At 35.4% G+C, this 20,240-nt stretch overlaps 1 protein-coding gene across 5 annotated transcripts in view; it reads left to right on the plus strand.

The window, feature by feature from the left end:
• Positions 1–18,255, plus strand: part of LOC127850681 (uncharacterized) — a 242,204-nt gene extending 223,949 nt beyond the window's left edge. For 4 of the 5 annotated variants that reach the window (XM_052383938.1, XM_052383936.1, XM_052383935.1 and 1 more), the window contains 4 exons: positions 7,052–7,413; positions 7,962–8,027; positions 16,826–17,041; positions 17,456–18,255. The gene's annotated coding sequence lies outside the window, so the exon portion shown is untranslated. The remainder of the gene's footprint in view (positions 1–7,051; positions 7,414–7,961; positions 8,028–16,825; positions 17,042–17,455) is intronic. The other variant, XM_052383937.1, reaches the window with a different exon arrangement.
• The last annotated feature ends 1,985 nt before the right edge of the window (positions 18,256–20,240 follow it).

Consider the following 20,240-nt stretch of genomic DNA (forward strand, 5'->3'; position numbering starts at 1 on the left):
TTGTCCATAACCATTTGGCCTAGGGCTACCAAATTTGGTATGTAGTGACATCTTATAGTCCTCTACCAAGTTTGTTTATATTATGCCCCTCTGGTCCAATTTGACCCTGCCCTGGGGGTCACAAAATTGAACATACGCTTATATGGAGCCTATTTTGTGAAAACTTTAAAAATATTCTTGTCCATAAACATCAGGCCTAGGGCTATCAAATTTGGTATGTAGTGACATCTTATAGTTGTCTACCAAGTTTGTTCAAATTTTATCCCTTGAGTCAAATTTGACTGTGACCTGGGGTCACAACGTTGAACATATGCTTATATCAGGTCTATTTTGTGAAAACTAAGAAAATCTTCTTGTCCATAACCTTCCGATCTAGGGCTGTCAAATTTGGTATGTAGTGACATCTAAAAGTCCTCTACCAAATCTGTTCAAATCTTATCCCTGGGGCCAAATTTGATCCTGCCCCTGGGGTCACAAAATTGAACATATGCTTATATAATGCCTAATTTGTGAAAACTTAAAAAAAAATATTGTCCATAACCATTAGGCCTACACAATTTGGTATGTAGTGACATTGTACAGTCCTCTATTTAGTTTGTTGAAATTATGCCCCAGGGGTCAAATTTGACCCTGCCCTGGGGGCCACAAAATCGATTATATGCTTATATAGTGCCTATTTTGTGAACACTTTAAAAATCTTCTTGTCCTTTAACCATGAGGCTGTGGCACTTCTAACCTTATGTGAATATATTAGTGTTCAAAGGTTCGTTTAAGTTGCGTTGTGTAATTTTCCGTTTTGACTTAAATGTTCCTGAGGTTCGTTTAACTACTCATCAGTTTGCGAAAGAAAGCAACTAGTCTTTTTATAGCATATCTTTTATTCTTGTTAACAATGTTTGTATATGTTGTTTTGTAAATGTATATTATTCTTATTTGTATTGTAAATGTATGTACTTCTTATTAGTGCTGCAACAATACGCCAAAAACCGTATTGCAATATATTGTCAGTTCAAAAACCTGTAATGCAATTTATCGCAATATATTGCTAACTTGTACCAAAATTATAACTTGCCAATTACCCGATAATCCCGTATATTCCAGTTTTAAAGCAAATTCTGGTAAATATTTACTATAAATGTGCTCAAGAATAACAAGAAACACAAACATTTGCAAATTTTCTTAAGTATCAAATACATTTTGGCATTTGTTACTATTTAAAGATGTGATGAAATAACGTCCAACCGGGGCGTTTTTTTCCACTGAACACGCGTAATTCACCTGACGTGATGTTCCCATTTTTATACAACACAAAATACACCCATACTTTCCATGCGACGTTCTACATGTCTGTATATTTTTCGCGCGCTTTTTATTGATACAAAGGATAAAGCACTTTTTATTTGACTTTTTTTAATGTCGCATTAGCATTAAAATTTGGAAGCGTATTTCCGAAATTCGCATTACAAATTTAATAATGCTCAATTCAGAATCGAACGAAACATTTACAGTTGTTCGCAATTAATTCAACGATAATCTGTTCAAAAGCATCGAACGAATGCTCCGATGTAACAACGCTACTCCGTATAATACACTTTCAGAATGTTATTTTTACGAAAAAAAAATATTTACACTGCTTTGTTTTGTTTACCTTGTTATCATTATTTCGGATGGCTTTTCTGGACGAAATGTGAATGAATTTTGTAAAATGTTCGTACCGGTATGATGAAAATCGTATCGCAATACAATATGCAGATTGCGTATTGCGATATATACCGATATACCGGTATATTGTTGCAGCACTACTTCTTATTAAGAAATTGAACAAGATCAAAACAAGAAAGAAACAAGATACTCCAACACAAATATAATCCGTCCAGAAAGTAAATGTCCGTCTCTCCTGCACTTACTGTAAAGCCGTAAAATTATAATGTTAAAGCCGTAAAATTATAATGTTTACTGTGCGAGATGCTATCAATAATGGCTCGATTTGTTTTAAAAATACCCCACTTTTATACTCATGCTTATATAAATGCTTATATAAATGGTCATGTTCCAGAAAACGTGATCTCAGCAAGTAAACAAAACTTTCCATCACCCTGTCAAATTGGAGTATTTTTTCCTAACCCCAGTAAACAAGCAGTTCGTGACCGTTTTAACATCGGTCTGACTGCCAAATAACCAAGGCTTAAGAGCATCCCTACATGTATGATAATTTGAATTGAGTTCAGTCAGCTCACTAGAACAAAAGTGTTACAAGGCATAGGGCTACCAAATTCGGTATGTAGTGACATCTAATAGTTCTCTACCAAGTTTGTTCAAATTATGCCCCTTTGGTCAAATTTGACCCTGCGCGGGGGTCACAAAACTGACCATACACTAATGGGGCCTATTTTGTGAAAACTTTAAAAATCTTCTTGCCCATAACCATTGGGCCTAGGGCTACCAAATTTGGTATGTATAGACATCTAATAAACTTCTACCACATTTGTTCAAATAATGCCTCTGGGTCAACTTTGACCCTGCACCTGGGGGGTCACAAAATTGAATAAACGCTTATAAAGCGCCTATTTTGTGAAATCTTTAAAAAAATCTTCTTGTCAGAAACCATTCGGACTATTGCTGCCAAATTTGGTATGCAGTAACATCATTCTTATAGTCCTCTTATACCAAGTTTGTTCAAATTATGCCCTTTGGGTCAAATTTAACCCTCGAGTCACAAAATTGAACATTACATACGCTCATATCTTGCTTATTTTGTGAAAACTTTTAAAATATTCTTGTCCTTAACTCTAGGATTTAGGGCTACCACATTTTGTATGTAGTGAGATATAAAAGTTCTGTACAAAGTTTGCTCAAATTATGCCTCTGAGGTTAAATTTGACCCAGCCCAGGGGGTCACAAAAGTGTACATGTGCTTAAATAGGGCCTATATTTAAGTATTTGCACATGCCAAGAATATTTGTTTCAGCCTTTTCTTCAGCAGTGGAGTGATACAGGGCTTTCATGGCCCTCTTCCTTGTTATTTGTGGATATTTCATGCTTGTCAGGAGATGCCTGCCCACCGACACTTCCAGAGCTGCCATCACCGACACTGGTGTCATCAGCATGTGACCTGGCATACATGAAATACATAAATCTTATATACATGTATACAGTATTTATTTATTTATTTATTTATTTATATATTGTATCGTTTAATAATCTTGTTGTGGCATTGTAGATATGGTGCCTGCCTAGCCATTGGGAGGCCACACGTTTGATCCCTACTTGGGGAGGGTTCTCATGATCTTTACAAAAACGCTATGTACTGGTTCTTCCCAGAAAACAGACTTGAGAGTATCTCAATAAGCCTAAGGCGTTGGATGCAGTCTAGCTAAAATGAATTAGTTTATTATTATACATACAATCTTAATGTTTATATGAATGGTTTTCAATAAAGTTAATATTAATTTCCTAGTCCTACCACATAAAGTATGTTATGTTTTGTTCTCACAAAAACCATTCACGTCCATATTTAAAAAGTGGTTGTTAATCTTAAGAATCTTTGAACTAGACGCATGTAACTGTATAGTTAAAATTATATCTACATAAATATATACATAAATGCACAACCCTATGAAGAATAAATAGCCATTTTTGGAGACGATATATATTGATATCATTACCAATGAAATCATTCAATCTGATCCCTGGAATTACTCTAACTCGGTGGACTTGAAGAGTCATCATGACTGATTAGCACTTTCAAACACCTATAAAAAAGTAATAGCAAGATATAAATGCATGTTTCTTTTATATAAATACAACAACAAACAAATATACAGATTAAATGCAATAACAATACAGTTTAAATTAAAAGGAGGTACTTCATACTCAAATTCAAATAACCAAGTGCCTAAGTGATAAGCTAGAAATAAAGGTTTGATGTTTTGAAATGTTATTGAATAATATTGCTACATACATGTATAAATATTCATGATCTGAGTGTCATATAACATACATTTTTTAACTGTTGTTGTTTTTTGCACTACTTTGTAATGAAAAGTTTTAGTAAAAATGCATGGTCTATAATTAATTAATTTTGATTGAATATATTATTATGCCCCCCTTTCGAAAAAGAGGGCGTATATTGTTTTGCACATGTTGGTCTGTCAGTCTGTCCACCAGATGGTTTCCAGATGATAACTCAAAAATGCTTAGGCCTAGGATCATGAAACTTCATAGGTACATTGGTCATGACTGGCAGATGACCACTATTGATTTTCAGGTCACTAGATCAAAGGTCAAGGTCACAGTTACTCGAAATAGTAAAATGGTTTCCGGATGATAACTCAAGAATGCTTAGGCCTAGGATCATGAAACTTCATAGGTGCATTGATCATAACTGGCAGATGACCCGTATTGATTTTCAGGTCACTAGGTCAAAGGTCAAGGTCACAGTTACTCGAAATATAAAAATGGTTTCCGGATGATAACTCAAGAATGCTTAGGCCTAGGACCATGAAACTTCATAGGTACATTGATCATAACTGGCAGATGACCCGTATTGATTTTCAGGTCACTATGTCAAAGGTTAAGGTCACAGTGACTCAAAACAGTAAAATGGTTTCTGGATGATAATCCAAGAATGCTTACGCCTAGGATCATGAAACTTCATGGGAACATTGATCATGATTGGCAGATGACCCCTATTGATTTTCAGGTCACTAGGTCAAAGGTCAAGGTCACAGTGACTCAGTAAAATGGTTTCCTGATGATAACTCAATAATAATAAGGCCTAGGATCATGAAACAACATAGGTACATTGATCATGACTGGCAGATGACCCCTATTAATTTTCAGATCACTAGGTCAAAGGTCAAAGTCACAGTGACAAAAACGTATTCGCACAATGGCTGCCACTACAATTGACAGCCCATATGGGGGGCATGCATTTTTTTCCAAACAGCCCTTGTTTATATTATATTCACATAATGAGAACAGCATGAGATGTATAAATAATTTAAAACGGGTTTATAGGCTGAAACGGCAATTCATCACCTTTATTAGAGATTTACATGTCTTTACTTTCTAGATAGAAATGATCTTTTACCCGTGGTATTTTGTTGGCACCTTGTTCCTGTTCATGGAGTTTGGACCATTTTTATCCACCAATGATAAGAGCATACCCTGGTGTATCTGCAACATCAATATACGCACAAAGGTTTAAATAAATACAGAAAAAAATAAATAAAATGTATTAACAGCCAGCACACCTTAAATTTGCCATAGTGATCAATGAAAAATGCTAGTTTGTGTGTAACATGGCCACAAATTTAATATGTTACAGTGGGGTAGAGTGTTGGTGTTGTATCTACTGTAAGTGAACCAAGCAATATAGATTGAAAAAATAGTTCAAGGTTGTATTAATAAGAACACGTGTTCATTATAAATGGCATTTAATTTTATTATAATACAAATTTGCGCATTCATGGAATAGAAGAAATGATTGGTGGTATTTACATTGGTCTGTTCTGGTAACATAAATATTCAATGAGAGTCTGCTCAAATTAATCATTCAAGTTTGAGATTAGCAAATCATGGTGTAAAATGTCAACACATTAGGCCATATTAAATCAAATTCATTTTTTTACCGATTAATACTAAATAAAATGTTTATTATAATACTGCTTGCCATCTACATGGTGTAATACTTTTACAAATATGATATTTATGTACATCGACATATAAGATATTGATACACTAATGATATCTACCCGTTTTGGCGTCGCATCTTGCCTGCTTATAGCTCTAATCCATGCGGTTTTCGTGGCATGATTTCTAGACATTTTGTGCAGCGTAACATGCTTGCCAAATTGTCCCACATCAGGCCTTTACCTTGCCAGTTTGGAAAAAATCATATAATTTATAGTTATATACTTTGTAAGGTTATTATAAAATAAACTTCATATATAATAACCATTTGGCACTTCTTTCTTAAAAAAACATAACAAAATAAAGACAACAATGGAAATTGGATTTTTTTTTGTTCAATATTTGTTTGGACTCGGGTACCTTTTAGGGCAATTTTTACATAGCAGAAACCCCCTGATATAATATAAAGTAACTGTTCAATAATGTATATGTATCATTTTATTGCTACAGTAGCCAAAATAAAACATGTTTTCAGAATTATTGATTTATAAACATGAGTAATGAAGTATTTTGACTGTCACTACATGGCATGTCTATAAATAGAAACTGAGTTCCTGGGAAAGAGACACTTTCTGACCTTGTTTGCATTTGTGTGGTTGTCAGATTACTGTACAGTGCAATATATTTTATAAATAAACAAATAAAAACTTATATAAAATAGATACTCTTTAAATAGGTATAGTTGGATTTTAAGAAGTTTTCAAACGTATGTATGCAATTAATTGAGAAATTTCAAAACATTGTATAAAAAAGTACTCTTAAAAATTTAAGTGGTTGGATTGTAAAAAGTGTTCAAAGGTAGGTAATAATTTTAATAATTAATTTTAGCATTATGCGGTTGTTATTGGTTTTGTGAGAAAATAGATAAAAACGCATCAATATTTCTTGTTTGAAGTATTATTTTTCTTGATATAGAAAATTAAACACTTTAAAAATACAAATTAAGTCGTATATATTGCACATGTATGAAGTATCAGTACATTGTTATCACATGGGTACCTGTGTAAGAAATCAATTATTGCTGTGTATAGTTACATTCATAATGTACACATGTTGATTGAACTGTGCGATTGTTTTCTATTGTGTAATTGTTTCCATCTGTGTAATTTTGCAACTCTTCATTTCTAACTCACCACAGTCACATTTCAACATGGTAAACTTCTACACAATAACACTGATACTGAAGTTTAATTTTCGCACTTAACTATTTTTTTATTGCAATGTATGCATATATTTTAGATGTGTAAAGGCCTATTTATACAACATATGCATAATACAATATCACTGCAGTATGTTTAATAAGATTATTTAACATTTACAGTAATTCAATATATGTTGTTGTTACTCTGTTTTGCAGAAAGGAAGTGTGCTGTGAGTCCCACAGGGGACAGGCTGTACATCATTAACAGGGACCAGCACAAGCTTCTCACCCTGGCCAGGGATGGCACACTCCTGGCTACATACACAGACCGAGCACTACGTGGCCCAGAGAGTCTACATGTGACCCCTGCAGGCCGGGTGCTGGTCTGTGTATGGGGGTCCAACACTGTACTACAGGTGGGCTGGGAGGGAGAGAGTAAGCTGGCTACGCTGGCTACTCAGGAGGATGGAGTGAGGTACCCAGGGTCAGTCTGCTACTGCAGCAAAACATCATCCATCATTGTGGGACAGAGGTGGGACAACAACATCCTGGTGTTCAGAGTGGAATAGTGTGTACATGTATGTATTAGTTGTTGTAATTAGTGATTAGTATTTCAATGACACTGTGTTGTTTAGCATAAGAACATTGAAGTGTGTTATATTTCAACATTGTGTGTGTAGTTGTTGATGCAACTTTTTTTTGTACACATGTAGTAATTTACTAATACAATGTGAAGTTTTTTTTAAATATTAGATCTTATACATATTATGTTATGTTGTCATAACATTTTTCTTTATGGTCCTTTAATTTAAAAGTTTTTTAAAGCTGTGCATGAACAAACAAAGCACTTCAACTGCACATTTAATGTTTGTACATAGATGCACATGTACATAGCACTTAAAGCTATTTTTAGACTTTCATTTCGAGATACACAATGGTATAAAATCTATATTGATGCAATTTGTTTTTTATAAAATATGATATAGTTGTAGTAATCTTATGAGGAATATATTTTGATATATAATGTTTACATAATATTCACATATGATATTTAATTATATACTTTGTTTTATGCTGTTCCTAAATATACATACAAGAAATACATCAAGCTATTCTTCTGCTCCAGTCGCTGCTGAGTCAGGACAACGATGCTCAGGATGTGGTGGGCAAGGATGACCTGACTACGCAGAAGGTAATATATTCACGCTTAAATTGTCAGGTATATTCTGGGGGAAAATGCAATTTTGGGACTCGCATTTTTTCCCACAAAAAGTCCATTGATTTAGGAAAAACAAATTTAATAAAAATTCTTTGTTATACTTCAAATTTAATACCAATAAAATCATAGTATGATAGTTATATACTTTGTTAGATCTAATTGAAATATGATTGAGTTATAATTATCATGAGGCACTTATTTAAGAATATCTGTGTATTTCCTGTTTATTAAAAATGCAAAAAAGATGAGGTTGTAAAGAACAGTATGAATTTACATAAGGAAAAATATCCTCTTTAATTGTTTGTATACTACAAAATCATTGATATTCGTCCATATGAAATGTCGTCGTTAAAAAAAACCGTTTATGGACACAGCAGTTAATGCATGGATTTTTCAAATGGGAAAAACAAATGAGGTATTTATGTCAGTTATTTTCCGGTGTGTTGTGATACATTTGTGGATCAGTCAACTCTTAAAATCAACAAAAAATAATATCTCACAATTAATAATGATTTTACAGTGTTACTTGTGTATTAAGAATGTTAAAGATGATGAGGACAAGAATGATATGATTCCACAGAAGGTAAAATGTAGTCTTTTCTTGTGTATATCCTTTTTAAAACACGACTTCTTTTACTTGAGGATCAATAACTAAAAACCTTTTTCAGCTCGATGCTTCCCAACTTATTCATAAGAAACCTCAGTAACACAACACCTCGAGAATTGATGTTATTCCCATGCAGACCTTGAGTTTTTAAAAAGTTGTGAGATATTTAATTAAGCGTGGAATGCCTTGGTTGTATAGAGCCTGTTTGCAAGGAGATGTAAAGTTTTTAGTATGGATATAGTGTTGCTGTAATTTGTCAAATTTGGGGTCTGAAATCGACCCCATTTTCAATCCTAAAACAATGTATTTTTCCAAAACGACTGCCTAAAATTTCCAATTGAAGATAAAGAAAAATAAATGTATCACAATATCAAGTTAATCTCCCTACCCAGCTCTATTACTTGAACCTTTTTTCATGTAAATACAGTATTGAAAACAAACGCTTATTCTCAATTATATAGTATTTGTAAGCAAAAACCAACAACACCAATGTCCCAATTTGTAGTCAAAACACCAAGAATTTTCCCTATTAGAAGGACTCCAGCCTCATTCCACAAACTTAAGTTAAGTCTGCTTACAGTCTGTTGTTAAGTGTTTTTTCAAGAAACATATGTGCCTCCCTCTGGGATAATGGGACTAAATGCATGTGTGTAAAGTGTGGTCCCAGATTAGCCTGTGTAGTCGGTACAGGGACTAAATGCATGTGCGTAAAGTGTGGTCCCAGATTAGCATGTGTAGTCTGCACAGGGACTAAATGCATGTGCGTAAAGTGTGGTCCCATATTAGCCTGTGTAGTCTGTACAGGGACTAAATGCATGTGCGTAAAGTGTGGTTCCAGATTAGCCTGTGTAGTCTGTACAGGGACTAAATGCATGTGCGTAAAGTGTGGTCCCAGATTAGCCTGTGTAGTCTGTACAGGGACTAAATGCATGTGCGTAAAGTGTGGTCCCAGATTAGCCTGTGTAGTCTGTACATGGACTAAATGCATGTATGTAAAGTGTGGTCCCAGATTAGCCTGTGTAGTCTGTACAGGGACTTAATGCATGTGCGTAAAGTGTGGTCCCAGATTAGCCTGTGTAGTCTGTACAGGGACTAAATGCATGTGTGTAAAGTGTGGTCCCAGATTAGCGTGTGTAGTCTGTACAGGGACTAAATGCATGTATGTAAAGTGTGGTCCCAGATTAGCATGTGTAGTCTGTACAGGGACTAAATGCATGTGTGTAAAGTGTGGTCCCAGATTAGCCTGTTTAGTCTGTACAGGGACTAAATGCATGTGTGTAAAGTGTGGTCCCAGATTAGCCTGTTTAGTCTGTACAGGGTCTAAATGCATGTGTGTAAAGTGTGGTCCCAGATTAGCATGTGTAGTCTGTACAGGGACTAAATGCATGTGCATAAAGTGTGGTCCCAGATTAGCCTGTTTAGTCTGCACAGGGATTAAATGCATGTGTGTAAAGTAGATTAGCCTGTGTAGTCTGTACAGGGACTAAATGCATGTGTGTAAAGTGTGGTCCCAGATTAGCCTGTGTAGTCTGTACAGTGACTAAATGCATGTGCGTAAAGTGTGGTCCCAGATTAGCCTGTGTAGTCTGTACAGGGACTAAATGCATGTGTGTAAAGTGTGGTCCCAGATTAGCCTGTGTAGTCTGTACGGGGACTAAATGCATTTGTGTAAAGTGTGGTCCCAGATTAGCCTGTGTAGTCTGCACAGGGACTAAATACATGTGTGTAAAGTGTGGTCCCAGATTAGCTTGTGTAGTCTGTACAGGCAAATCAGGGACGATACTTTCCGCATTTTTCGTATATAGGAAGTCTCTTCTTTAAAAAAAATCTGTCTAGTGGAAAGCGTGCAGCTGCACATTTTGAGTGGTAAAATTTCAAGGTCAAGATAATCCTTCAAGGTCTAGGGTCGAAAATACAAATCCAAGGAAAGTAATAAGCTTTAAAGGGAGATAATTATTATATATAATAAATTTTCGTTTAAAGGGAATTTGTATGCCCCTGGTAGTGTGGCATATAGCAGTTGAACTGTCAGTCAGTCAGTCAGTATGTCAGCCTCTCTGTCCGTCCGAAAAAACAACAACATTTGCATAACTTTTGCAATTTTGAAGATAGCAACTTGATATTTGGCATGCATGTGTATCTCATGGAGCTGCACATTTTGAGTGGTAAAATTTCAAGGTCAAGATAATCCTTCAAGGTCTACGGTCGAAAATACAAATCCAAGGAAAGTAATAAGCTTTAAAGGGAGATAATTATTATATATAATACATTTTCGTTTAAAGGGAATTTGTATGCCCCTGGTAGTGTGGCATATAGCAATTGAACTGTCCGTCAGTCAGTCAGTCAGTCAGTATGGCAGTCTCTTCGTCCGTCCGAAAAAAAAAAGAAAATTGGCCATAACTTTTGCAATTTTGAAGATAGCAACTTGATATTTGGCATGCATGTGTATCTCATGGAGCTGCACATTTTGAGTGGTACAATTTCAAGGTCTAGGGTCGAAAATACAAATCCAAGAAAAGTAATTTCTTTAATGGAGAAAATTATCTGACCTGCCAAATAAAATATTTTTTTAAAATATATCAAAGTGGCGCAGTAGAGGGCATTGTGTTTCTGACAAACACATCATGGTAAAAGGTCAAGGTCATCCTTCAAGGTCTAATGTCGAAAATACAAATCCAGGGGAAGTAATAAGCTTTAAAGGGAGATAATTATTATAAATAATCATATGAAACCATACAACTGAAGCATAATCAAAATGAAATTTTATGGTCAAGCCAAGAACACAATGACACTTTTTGGCATACAAGTATCTTTGGTATGTTAAGGTTACCTGTGAATCTACAGTCACAGTAGTAGGTTTATAATTAATTGCTACTAAAAATAGAGATTTGACAGAGGTAAATATTTTCAAGGGAAGTAATTTATATAATTATAAATCTCACATTATATATTTCCCTACCAATAATTTAAGTTATTTTCACAGTTACTGTACATATTTTGTATTTTGTTTATTTATAACTTAAATGATTGATTTGTCAAAGATTTTTTATGCCCCCTTTCCGTCACACTTTGCGTTTAGGTTTTGAAAAATGCTCATAAATTCTATGTCCCTTGAGATATAACCTTCATATTTGGTATGCATGTGTACACTGTAACTCCAATATAGCGCGGTCAATGGGGTCCAAGCCGCGAAACAGCGTTATAACTGATCCGCGTTATAGGTTTTGAGCTCATTCACTGCAGGGCGCTATAAAAAAAACAGGTATAAAATAGCCTATAATATAGGTCATGTATATTGCCATGCTGTGTTGACGCAAATACATGCATATAAACCGAATCGTATCGATAACAGTATTCATACCGCTTTTCTTATGTGCACATTTATCCGATAATCCGATAAAATTGCAACATCACTTAAAAAATAATAATCTTGAACATTAATGACGATATATGTTTAAGAAATTTGTAAACACAACCGTAAGCATATATAATTATATGCCATTTTCAGAAGTGTTAAGAGTACAGTGCATTAAGGGGCAGAGCTTTAATTGGACAAGCGACTCTAAATTTAGATTGAATGCAATACGACTCATGTACAAAAAATTGTTTTATTGCTTCATAGGCATGCAAAAAACGTGTTTCCCGGGGACTTTCTGATACCGCGCAAAAATGAAAGTGAAACTCTGTTAACAATTGCCGGTACACTGCGTTCGCATGTAAATAAATCGTCTGCATTATTTAATTTCTTATACACGAACTGAAAGATTAAATGACATAATACTAGAATGATAATGAAATGACAGAAAAAGTTGTTTTATACAGTAGGCAGTATATTTCACAGCCGCTCATTAATATAGTCAAACTGCAACCATATCAAAGTAAGAATGTTTCAATCGTTTTGAATTACTTGAATTGTATAACTATCCCGCTTGCACTTAACTTAATGGAAATTATCGCACTGAACCGCTCTGATGAGGAATACATGTAATAAACACTGACACGCGAGTTTTTCACACCTTTATTGACATTACACAACAGATTAACACCAATTAGCTGTCGGTGTTGTTTAACATCGAGGCGATTATAATCGATTCAACGGACGGTTGAATAAAGCAATCAACATGACTGTGATTGCCGCCATCTTTGAATTGTCTGAAAATACATGAAGTTGCATAATACGGATTTGAATCAGAAATCAAATGGAAGGTTGGAGAAAAAATGGGATCCAAGCACCCTCCGCGTTATATTGGATTCAGCGTTATAATGGAGCGCTTTATATTGGAGTTACAGTGTATATGGACAAGGCCTTTCCATATTCACAAACAAATTAACCCTGTGACCTTGACCTTGAACTTAGGGTCCTTGTTTAGGTTTCGAAATCTGCGTTTAGGTTTCGAAAAATGCTCATAACTTCTATGTCCCTTGAGATATAACCTTCATATTTGTTATGCATGTGTATAAGGAGAAGGCCTTTCCATAAGCACACAAATTGTGACCCCTGGACATTTACTTTGAACTTAGGGTCCGCATTTAGGTTTCGAAATCTGCATTAGGTTTCGAAAAAAGCTCATAACTTCTATTAAGCGTTTATAGGGGGCATAAGTCATCTTATGGTGACAGCTCTTGTTTTTAAATGATATAGCTATCATTTCTTTCCTGAACAAAGTTGTGAATGGTTGGTTTCATTACTTACCTGTGGACTTATGTACATAGATACATGATAAACTGTGGCAATGATCTCTTTGATGAACCACAGGCCTTGCTGGTCAGCGATGTCTGACTTGGTCATTTTTTACTGTCTACAGACCCCCCCACGCGGTAGGGTGGCATATAGCAGTTGAACTGTCAGTCCATCTGTCTGTCTGTCTGTCAGTCGTCGGTCCGTAAACTTTAACATTGGCCATAACTTTTGCAATATTGAAGATAGCAACTTAATATTTGTCATGCATGTGTATCTCATGAAGCTGCACATTTTCAGTGTTGAAAGGTCAAGGCCATCCTTCAATGATAAGATCAAAAACAAAATTCAAAGGAAGTAATAAGCTTTAAAGGGAGATTATTTCTATACCTGCCAAATGATAAATATAAATTTTATTTCAAAGCGGCGCAGTAGGGGGCATTTTGTTTCTGACGAACACATCTCTTGTTTCTAAACAAAAATCAAGTCCTAGTAAAAAAGTGTTGTCCCAGGTTAGCCTATGAGGACTCCACTGGCTTATGTGGGAAGACACTATGCACATTGATTAAGTCCCGTTTTTCAAGAGCGATACTCAAGTTTAGTCCGTTTAAGGGTTGTATTTATACATTCTTATGAGAATGAATTTGGTATAACAAACAATATGATTAAAAAAAGTGGTTATTGGGACAATGGTGTACATGTTAATGCAAATTAAAAATAATTGTTAAGAGATAATAATGTAAGCAATATGTGATTGAATTCAGAGCGCTTAAAATTGAATGGCTCTTGTGCTATTTTAAACTTTTCTCACAGTGGTGAAGTCTCAATATATTTATAAATTACTGTACATGAGTATCCAAACAAGAAAACTAATTCTTATGTAATTGTGGAAACTTAATTTATTTAAATAAAAAAAGAATGAACATAAAATGCAATAATAAATACAATAAAAATGTATTAAGAAAACCTATGATTTTTGACTTGTTCACAGATTAGCAGAATAGTATTTTTCTAAAAAATATAATATACAGTCAAAACCTGCTCAAACTTGCTTGGCTCGACTTTTCAGTTTGCTAGGACTATCCTCAAAGCATCTCTTTTTGTATTGCTAAATATTCATATACATTTATGTCAAATGGCTCGAATTTGCAGGGGTCGGATTAATGTCTCATATTTTTTTAAGTCCCCGTCACAATTTTCACGTTGTTTTGTTTGCCTGGCTTTAACGCGCATAGGGTCGCATAAAGCTGTTACTTGATTATGAGCACTTGATTAAGGGCTCCCTATAATTTCAAACATGTTATTGACTCAATCGTTAATTGATTTGAGTAAAAGATGACATTCTGACGTTTTTGTAGATGCTATAGTATTATGGCTGGAACGGCTGCATCACAATATGGTTTATTAAACAATCCATCCAGAAGGCCAAAAGCCCAAGTGGAAAAAGCAAGCATACAGTGTTTACAAAATACACAGTTTATGATTATACAAAATAAAGTTATACTATAATAGTTAGAGTTACAGTTATAAGCACAGTATGTCAATTTGAAGGAATAGACAATTTTGTATCTTTGCGTCGTCATGTCATTCTTAAATAAAAACACAAGCAAATAAAGTAATACATGTGTTGTTTAATACTTGGGCGATGTGCATATAATGCTTATATATTGCTTTGTTTCTTAGCGTTATTCCTTACATAAGATCATTGTTTGATTGTTTGTGTTACTGTTTTAAAATAGTGATTACTTAAAAACGTCAAGTATATAAATTCTGTTCTTACTGATTCAAAAGAAGAAAGTAGTACGGGGATTAGGCAGTACGAATACTCTTCAACTGGAGATGTAAATCTATTGCAGATTTATGTTAGTAAACATAAGTATATTCAGATCGGTTGGATCGAATTCTGGATGGCTAAAACTTTTGTGATGAGTCCAGGCAAGTTAGAGTCATTGGGTTTCGACTTTATTAAGCAATTAATGTTTGCATTGTATTTAAACTAAGGAATACACCGGACTAAAAAAAATCAAAATTATTGTCCTTAATGAACAATCATTAATTTAAATTAAAAATAAATAAAATAAATCTTGTCAAACACATTTCTAAAAACATGTTGATTAAGTACTCTAAATTTGATATAATTTGTGGTACATTAATCAATGTTGATTTCGTGGGTTTACTGATCCACAAAATTTACTCAAACACATAACAAAATGATCCAAGCAAAGTCGTGTTGTTTTTTTTCAACAAGTAAGAAATGCACGAATTTGCATGTCCACAAAACAGTATTTTTTTGAAAAACCTCGAAGTGTTATGCCAACTAATATAAATGATTTTCCAAGATCAGGGGTGTAGCATTCCAGTCTCTAGCTTGAATTGTTGACCAATATTTTGCATCTGTTTCATCAGTCAGTCCCTTTTTTTTAAAGTTGTAGTTTTTTTGGAAGGGGCATGATTCTGGGCTATTTTTCCTTTTTATGGAATCAGTTTTGTTTCAAATTTGAGAGTTTGTGGATCACAAATTTAAAGAAGTTTGTGACTAGAATTTTCGCAATTTTAAGAAGTTTGCTACTCATTTCTTCATTATAATTAAAATTCGAGAATCGTTTTTCTTTCACAAAATGAATGGGTCAAAGGATGATACAAAACATGACACAAAACACGTCCTGTGATCGGATTTGTGTTTGTGGGCAATTGGGTAATATGTTTTCAGAAACTTGTGTTTTCCCTCAACATGTCAAACAAAGTTTATGATAGCAATTGACTTGGAAAAAAATCATTTGTTGGTATTGGTTACTGTGAAAATGTGGATTTTTAGGCGTCACCAAAGAACGGGCAAACTAGTATTGTCAGCGTGTATGTAAATCCAATGTATATGAGCAGTAAAATATATGGATAAGTAAAGTGATACGTATAATGAGTACAATTTAAAAACAATGTTAAAAAGATGATTTTCTATTATTTTTTGTTTTTTTTACAGGAAAAAAACTTCTTTAAAATGGGGCTTAATGCATGTGCTTAAATTGTTGTCGTTGTCCTAGATTAGCTTGCACACAGGCATATTTGGGACAACAATTTCATATGTGAAGGTATTTTTGTTGAAATGAAATATCCTCTTTATGAAAATCCAGTCTAGTAAAAAAGTGTCCTTCCTGATTAGCTTGTGTGGACTTCACATGTTAATCTGGGACGACTATTTGTAATATTTAGGAGCCACATATTGGCTAATGAAATTACATCAGTATGAATATACAGGTTGGTATACAGTGTATTATTAGCCAACAATGTTTTAATACAAAATGGTTTGATAATATTAATTTTCGTGGTATTGAGGACAATAAACCAATGAAATGCCAGATTAGAAATTCATTAGAATGAAATTTTGCCTATTAAACACCTTCACAACTAATCAAGAGGCATAGTTTCATATAGATTGTAATATAAACATTTTTTGCAAGTTCACATTACCCACTGTGCTGTTGTTTACAGGACAGCACCACCATTGATATCAAGTTGGCCCAGCAACAGCACCAGTCCGGCCTGCAGGAGCCCCAGTCCAGGACGACCCATCCACTCCCCTGACCCATTGCTCATCATACTTGATATCCGGAAAAATGGGGCCTAATGCATGTGCTTAAATTGTTGTCACAGATAAGCCTGTGCAGTTTGCACAGGCTAATAATGGACAACACTTTCCTCTTAAAGGTATTTTTGTTGAACAAATAATCCTCTTTATGAAAATCCAATCTAGTCAGAAAGTACCCTCCCTAATTAGCTTACCGGTATGTGAATTTCACATGCTAATCTGGGACAACACTTTCAAACATTAGTGATCCGCATATTGGCTTATGAAAAAAACATTTTTGGAAATGGAGTAAAGATTATAGATATAAATTTACAGATAAGTATAGCATTAGCCAACATTTGTCTTGTTTTAATACAAAATGACTTAATTGTATTTATGTTCATGCTATTAAGGACAAGGAACCAATAAAATGCCAGATTAGAAATTCATGTTGTTGAAAACTTTCACAGCCAGTCAAGAGGCATAGTTTGTTATAGATTGTAATATAATTGGTTACAAGTTCCTATCACCCACTGTGTTGTTGTTGTTTTCAGCAGAGCACCAGCATTGATATCGAGTTGGCCCAGCAACCGCACCAGTCCCGCCTGCAGGAGCCCCAGTCCAGAATGACCGTTCCCCTCCCTTGACTTCTAACTCTTCTTCCTTGACCGCCTGCCTCAAAAAGTCAGCATCGTTGAACAACTCCGTTCTGCAGGAAATTCTGAGCATAATTCTGTTCTGAACAAACGCAATGCCCACGTCACGTTTTCCAAACATAAGCCTGGGTAGTTTTGTTAAGCTAGAGTTCCGCGTGGGCCTGAAAGGGACAAGTGTTACAGACACGCAAAGTTATAGCAGTAGTTATGGGAACGCTAACAGTCAGTTGTTGCTGTTGGACATCACAACAAATATCATGAAGAATAAAAAGTTCAATTACTTGTTCCAATCTTTATGGGACAAACAGAAATTGAACGGAAGAAAATCAAGGTACAATAAAAGCGTAAGCTTTCCTAGTGGGATACATCTGCTATTGATAGTTTGAACAACAGTAGGGTTACGGACTGCCCCAGATTGTCCTCTCAGCGGCCTGAATATCATAATAGAACGGACTTTTGGCAATATTTCTGACAAAGAAAGGCAATAATGACTTGGTTGTGAATACCCAGAGCACGATACATCCATGCTGACAAAGAACCCGGTAATGACTTGGTTGTGAACACCCAGAGCGGGATACATCCATGCTGACGCAGTAAGGCAGTAATGACTTGGTTGTGAACACCCAGAGCACAATACATCCGTGCTGATACAGAAAGACAGTAATGACTTGGTTGTGAACACCCAGAGCACAATACATACATGCTGACACAGAAAGGCAGTATGACTTGGCTGTGGACACAGAACACAATACACCCATGCTGACACAGAAAGGCAGTAATGACTTGGTTGTGAACACCCAGAGCAAGATATTTCCATGCTGACACAGAAAGGCAGTAATGACTATGCTGTGAACACCTTGAGCACAATACATCCATGCTGACACAGAAAGGCAATAATGACTTGGTTGTGAACACCCAGAGCACGATACATCCATGCTGACACAGAAAGGCAGTATGACTTGGCTGTGAACACATAACACAATACACCCATGCTGACACAGAAAGGCAGTAATGACTTGGTTGTGAACACCCAGAGCAAGATATTTCCATGCTGACACAGAAAGGCAGTAATGACTATGCTGTGAACACCTTGAGCAAGATATATCCTTGCTAACTCATAAAGGCAGTAATAACTATGCTGTGAACACCCGGAGCATAATACATCCATGCTGACACAGAAAGGCAGTAATGACTATGATGTGAACACCCAGAGCAAGATATATCTATGCTGACACAGAAAGGCAGTAATGACTATGCTGTGAACACCCAGAGCACAATACATCCATGCTGAAACAGAAAGGCAGTAATGACTTGGTTGTGAACACAGAGCACAATACATCCTTGTTGACACAGAAAGGCAGTAATGACTTTGCAGTGAACTCAGAGCACGATACATCAATGCTGACACAGAAAGGCAGTAATGACTTGGATGTAAACACCCAGAGCACAATACATCCATGATTACACAGAAAGGCAGTAAAGACTTCGTTGTAAACACTAAGATATCCATACATCCATGGGGTGTGCCACAGACGAAAATTACGCCCACCATTTTGAACAAGGTGCTTAAAGTGAACACGTCTGGTTTTGTTATGAGCACTTAGCACTCCGAGTCCAAAAGGCCTCACATTGAATTGATGCAAGAGAAGGCTTTGAAAAATAACAGCAGTTTTGTTGTGTGGTCCAGTACGCCCTTCGACTCGCAACCTGAAGAAAGCAGAACTCAAACTCGGCTCTTAGCAATATCAGCAAGGTCAGCATGTCATCTCAGCTTCTAGAGCTTCAGGTGAGACCTTACAGTGTTAATTATTTTGTTGAAATTTTGGGGCCGAAATTCAGCCCCATTCTTATCTCAAAAAGTCTATATTTATGATAACTGGCTTTAGTTCTCAATTCAAGGTTTTCCGGAAGAAAAAGAATGTTTTGATAGGTTGCAACATTGAGTAAATCAGAACTCAAATTCCGCCTTTGGCAATATCAGCAAGGCCAGCATATCAGCTCAGCTTCTTGAGCTTCAGGTAAGATCATACAGTGTTATTCATTTTGTCGAAGTCGGGGCCAAACTTGAGTCCCATTCCTAATCCTAAACAGTTTATTTTTTCCATAATTACTGGCTAAAGTTCTCAATTCAAGGTTTGACCCCAAACAATGTTTTAATAGGTTACAAATTGAGTTTGTTTCCTTATGCAGCTCTATACCGGTAAGTTGAACCTTAGTTCAATTTATCTTGATAGCACTTATTCTCAATTTTTAAATTATGTTCATCAAAATCTACAACCGTTTTCCCAATTTAATTCAAAACACTATGATTTTTTACGAATTGTCCCAATCCAAAAATGGTTAAAATTAACTCTGACCAGAATTAACCCCTAGTTAAAGCACATTTTAAAGTTTTTATCAAAATAACTGGCTTATTTATACCCCCACAAACAAAGTTTAGGGGGTATATAGGAGTGAACTTGTCTGTCGGTCTGTTGGTCTGTCTGTCGGTCCGTATTAAGTGTCCGCTCTCTAATTCAAGTAGTTTTCATCCGATCTTCACCAAACTTGGTCAGAACTTGTATCTACATGATGCCTAGGCCAAGTTAGAACATGGGCCTTGCCGGGTCAAAAACTAGGCCACGATGTCACTTAGTGCGTTTTAAACATTCAGCACGATGTCCGCTCTCTTATTCAAGTATTT

The sequence above is a fragment of the Dreissena polymorpha genome, chromosome 11 (genome assembly GCF_020536995.1).
Source record: "Dreissena polymorpha isolate Duluth1 chromosome 11, UMN_Dpol_1.0, whole genome shotgun sequence".
Lineage (NCBI taxonomy): Eukaryota > Metazoa > Mollusca > Bivalvia > Myida > Dreissenidae > Dreissena > Dreissena polymorpha.